Source organism: Stegostoma tigrinum, chromosome 12 (assembly GCF_030684315.1).
Source record: "Stegostoma tigrinum isolate sSteTig4 chromosome 12, sSteTig4.hap1, whole genome shotgun sequence".
NCBI classification, from domain to species: Eukaryota; Metazoa; Chordata; class Chondrichthyes; order Orectolobiformes; family Stegostomatidae; genus Stegostoma; species Stegostoma tigrinum.
Genome location: NC_081365.1, coordinates 75,761,628 through 75,767,419, shown reverse-complemented (window position 1 = coordinate 75,767,419; position 5,792 = coordinate 75,761,628). Strand labels below are relative to the sequence as shown.

Here is a 5,792-nt window from a genome sequence, read left to right as displayed (position 1 = left end):
GGGATTTGAACTGAAAGTAATAGCCTGAGGTACTGGATCACTAACTCAATAAGGTGGAAGTCTTTACACCTCTCTACCCATTCCCCCCGCTCCCCCCACCTTTAGAAACAATCTCGGTCCATCTAATCATCCTGGCACTACAAGTCACCATTCCTGGCAACGTTCTGGGAAGTCTCCCCTCTATGTTGTGGTCATACCTTTGCCATGAAACAGTGAGCAGCAATATCTGCATTTCTCTAGCTACAGCCCAACTAGTGTCTTATACCGTTCTCCTCCTCTTATATTCTACCTCAGCTAATAAAAGATTCTAAAAACCTTGATGACCACATTATTTACTCGATCAATACACCCTTCAGGACATGAGGGCATATACTTGAAGGTTCCTCTGCTCTCCTGCATAAACAGCACTCAGTCATTAATTGTGCATTTCCTTGCTTCTCCTTTAGATGACCTTGCGCTTTTTTGAATCGAATTCCAATTGTCTCCTCACTGCTCACCTGACCATTCCATTGATGTCTTCCTGAAGTCTCCACATTCCTTCCTCACCATAAACATGCAGCTAACTTTCTTTGTGATGCCTGCGAATCTATTAATCATTCCCCTTTGTCTCTTCAGTCTGAGCCATTGGTATAGGTCTCATGCAGCAAAGGAACCTGCCATGTATCTCACAGAATCCAGCCTTGTAGTCTGAAACACACCAGTTTACCATGACACATTGTTTCCTGTCACTAAAACAACTGCAAATCCCTTGTCAAAAAAATCAATCGCTGAAATCTACAAGCACTAAAATGCAATGCCCTCACTGACCCTGTTGGTTAGCTCCTTAAAAAGTGCAATAAAGTTAGTCAGATGTGGCCTTCGTTTAACAGCTCTATGTTGCATCTCCTTGATTAATCTGTGGATTTCTAAGTGGTGATCTATCCTTTCCCTCAGAATATTTTGCCCATTGCTGGGTTTAGATGGATTGTCCTGTCGAGACCCAATCTTCGTCTTTCTCCTTTAATTAAAGCTTTCTTTGCTCTGAGTAGAGCAATCTTGCAATTTTAGCCACTGTTAACCTGATGATTTCTTGATTATTTTTCAACTCTGTTGAGAGGGAAAGCAAAATCAAAGAAAACACACAATTTTGGGATCATCTTCAGCAGTGCATTAAACACTGTTGGCCAAAAAACAAAATGCTGCTGATAATGTCTCAATCACCGCACGTTGCCGACTTCATTAAGGAGACACATTCTGGATGAAGAGTGTCACTGTCAATGGAGGAACTAATAAATAAAATCCAAGATTCAGATCATGAAAGCATGTTGTGAGCATGAAGCAGAAGCTTGTTTTGGAGTTTTGAGGGGCTAATCCCCATCAATAGTGACCCCAAATACATAAATCATTGGCACATTCTGTTTATTTTGAAACAGAAAATGTTCGCTTATCACTCGAATTGATATGAATGCGAATGCAATGCCACATGAATTGTGTGGAAATTCCATTTCCCAGCTGTGAATTTTTTTTTATTATCATCCTTTCACTGTTCAGTCCTGATCTGGAAAGATGATAACCCTGAGCATTATAGGCCTTGAAATATAAAATGCACAAACCAAAACCTGCAGCGTGCATTGGCATTCAGGCAAAACAGAACCTTTTACAGCTCCTTAACCATTCTGAAGAGCATGAGAAATGTGTTGTTGCAAACTCAGAGAGGGGAAAGCACCTTCAGCTCACCTAAACTCCATTGCCTGTGATCTGCAACTCTCTCGTCAACTCGAACCAGTTAGCCACCCACTGTGCAAACGTGGGTTTCTTTCTTGAAAGGTGAATTCAGACACCAGGAAGCTGATGGGTCGTCAAGCTGTAGTCATCACATCTTTGGCAGGTTCGCCTGGCATAGCAGCTCATGGTATTTTATCACCACGGCCCTACCATTCCATTCCCAGCCTGTTAGCAAAACTTATTTCCAGCCACTAACATGCATAGAACTGTCTGCATCATTTGGGGACTTATTCCATTTAATTTATTAGCAAGGGCAGGGGTGAAAGGGTGACGTGTAAACTCCCCAATAGAAGTCAAGCTTCGGAGCAATTTATTTTGTTCATCATTTGCTTCCCCCAGTCAATATATTGATTGCAATCTTCTAACCCACCTCAGCCCCAGTCTCCCTCCCTTTAGTTATATATGTTTTAGTAAATTGTGACTCTTTTGGGGTGATCCGCATTGTCTTTCTCTTGGGATGTTGCTCACTGTGACAGACCATTGAACAAATTAATGGATCATTAGTCCTTGTCAAGGTAACAGGGAGGGCAATGTTTGGTATCTTTGTTAATGCACAGAGCGCTCCATGTGGTCACACAACACAATTGTTCATTAAAAACCGAAATAACTGTGGATGCTGTAAATCAGAAACAGAAGCAGAAGTTGCTGGAAAAAGCTCAACGGGTCTGGCAGCATCTGCGCAGGGAAATCAGAGCTAACGCTCTGGGTCAGTTGACCCCTCCTCGGAACTCAAGAGTTCTGGATGGGCCAATGGGCCAAGGAGTGGCGCATGGAGTTTAATTTCAATAAATGTGAGGCGTTGTTTTTGGAAAGATAAATCGGGCAGAGCTTACACAGTTAATGGTAAAGTCCTGGGGAGTGTTGCTGAACAAACAGACGTTGGGGTGCAGCTCACAGTCCCTTGAAAGCAGAGTCACAAGTAGACATGATGGTGAAGAAAGCATTTGGTATAATAAAGGGAAGTCCTGCATCATTCCAGGAGCTGGGAGGTCATGTTGCAGCTGTACCTGACATTGGTGAAGAATACTGTGTTCAGTTCAGGTCTCCCTGCTACAGGAAGGATGTTGTTAACCTTGAAAGAGTTCAGAAAAGATTTACAAGGATGTTGCCAGGGTTGGAGTGTTTTAGCTACAGGGACAGACTGAATAGGCTGGGGATATTTTCCCTGGAGCATTGGAGGCTGAAGGGTTATGTTATAGAGATTTATAAAATCATGCGGGGCATGGATAAGGTGAATCATCAAGACCTTTTTCCCGGGGGAGAGGAGTACAAAGCTACAGGGCATAGGCTTAAGGTGAGAGAAGAAAGGTTTAAAAGGGACCTGAGGGGCAGCTTTTTCATGCAGAGGGCAGTGCATGTATGGAATAAGCTGGAAAGAGCTGCCAGAGAAAGTGTGGAGATAGGTACAATTACAACACTCAAAATGTATCTGGATGAGTATATGAATAGGAAGGGTTTTCGAGCGATCTGGGCTAAATGCTGGCAAATGAGGCTGGATTAATTTCAGCTGTCTGGTCAGCACGGACAAGTTGGACTGAAGGGTCATTTTCGGTGCTGCACTCTATGAGTCACTCCATTCCTCTGGTTCATTTCACAAAACCAGCATCTTGCTCCCTGCCTCATCACCAAAGTACGTTCAAATAAAAGCAAATGACAGCAGGCATTGAGTGGGAACAACTGGGAGGGGCTCTTGCAATGGGGGGACAAGTGGGTTGGAGGGGCCAGAGGAAGAGAAAAAGAAGGGTACCATCTTGGCAGGTTTGCCCTTATATGTAGAGGGACCGCACCAGATTAGGTAGCTCACTCCCTCTCCGGCCTTGTTGCCAAACAGCAGGCTATCAGGCTGTTTGTTTTGACCTGTGTTTTCCCCCTCCAAACCATGACTACTTTTTCAATAACGGGATGAGGACATCGCTGTCTAAGCATCATTTATTGCCAATCCCTAATTTCCCAGAGGGCAGTTAAGAGTCAGTCACATTGCTGTGGGTCTGGAGTCACATGTAGCCCAGACCAGGTAAGGATGGCAGTTTCCTTCCCTAAAGGGTATTAGTGAACCAGATGGGTTCCAACAATGGATTCATGGTCATCATTGGAATCTTAATTCTCAGGATATTTTATTGAACTCAAATTCTACCATCTGCCGTGGCGGGATTTGAACCCAGGTCCCTGGAACATTCTCTGCGTCTCAGTGATAGTCCTCAATCCAGTGATAATGCCATGACGCCATTGCCTCCCCAGATATATACAGGAGAGCAGAGATGCAGTGAAGTGCTTAATTAGCAGTTAATTCTGCACATCCACGATGCTACTCCATTGCTTGATCCACAATTCAGCTGGAGGTGTGTGGGTGTGCAAACAATAGCACCATCTATGGAGTTCTGATCAATTATATAGGCCTTGTACCCTACAGGCCACCCTTTCAGCAATTGCTCTAGATCCAGTTGTGGAATCAGAGCTCCAGGATTTTGACCCTGCAACACTGAAGGAACGACGATATATTTGCAAGTCAGAATGAAGAGCGGTTTAGAAGAGACCTTGCAGGTGGGTGGTGTTCCCATGTATTTGCTGCCCTTGTCCCTCAAGATGGAAGTGGTCATGGGTTTGGAAGGTGCTGTCTAAGCATCTTTGGTGAATTGCTACAGTGCATCCGTTTAGATCGTGCACACTGCTGCTACAGGGCATCAGAGGTGGAGGGAGTGGATGCTTGTGGATGTGGTGCCAATCAAGCAGGGACTGCTTTGTCCTGGATGGTGTTAAGCTTCTTGTGTGTTGTTACAGCAGCCCTCACCCAGGGCAAGGAGGGGGTGGTATTCCATCACACTCCTGACTTGTGCCTTGCAGATGGTGGACAGGCTTTGGGGAGTCAGGAGGTGAGATACTCGTTGCAGGATTCCCAGCTTCTAGACTGCTCTGATAGTCACTCTGTTAATGTGGTGGGTCCAGTTGAGTTTCTTGTCAATGATAACCCCCAAGATGCTAATAGCGGAGGACTCGGTGCTGGTAACACAATTGAATATCAAGGGGCGGTAGATTGTCTCTTACTGGAAATGATCATTTGCCTGCCGTTTTTGTGGCACAAATATTACTTGTCACTTGTCAGCCAAGACTGGACATTGTTCATATTTTGTTCACATATTTGAATATGAACTGCTTCAGTATCTGAGGAGTCACAAATGGTGCTGAACGTTGTGTAATCATTGGGGAACATCCCCACTTCTGACCTTATGATGGAGGGAAGGTCATTAATGAAGCAGCTGAAGGCAGTTGAGCCTAGGACACTATCCTGAGGGACTCCCGTAGAGATGTCCTAGAGCTGAGATGACTGACCCCCATGACTATCTTCCTATGTGTAGGCTTAACACCAGCCAGTATTGTAATGATAGTTGTTCTAATTATATATTACTGTGAGAATCCTTTATACTGCAGGGACTTAAGAATTTCAAGAAGGCAGCTCACCACCATCTTCTCAAGGGCAACGCTTTTACTAAACTTGGAATAATACAGCAAAGATTAGCATGGCCTCTGTGTAAGGATGACACACAGATTCCTGAAGCATTCTATATTCTGAAGGGGATGTGATGAATATTGAATACATTTTATCATCACTTATATTCAAAATAAAAAGCTTTGAAAAATGTGCACCATCGCTTGTATCGAAGCACCATTCACAGAATCAAATAAAGGGAGCCCAAGTTTCCTTCTTCCCTGGTATACCACCAACTCCGCACCAAAGGGCTCGCTCAGCCGCACCCTCACTCGAGGATTTGTTCCTCCACTCCTCCGGGTCTCGACCCACACCACCACCCCAAACCCGGACTCGCTCTGACCCATGTCCAATTCACTCAGTGCCTCCCCCAGGCACTCACTCTGACCCATGTCTGATTTACTCAGCGCCCCCCCAAGGACTCACTCTGACCCATGTCCAATTTACTCAGCTCCCACCCCCCAGGACTCACTCTGACCCATGTCCAATTTACTCAGCCCCCCTCTCGGACTCACTCTGACCCATGTCCAATTTACTCAGCCCC

General features: G+C 44.9%; 1 pseudogene; it reads left to right on the top strand.

The window, feature by feature from the left end:
* Positions 1-5,236: 5,236 nt before the first annotated feature.
* LOC125457366 (U6 spliceosomal RNA) lies at positions 5,237-5,331 on the top strand (annotated as a pseudogene).
* The last annotated feature ends 461 nt before the right edge of the window (positions 5,332-5,792 follow it).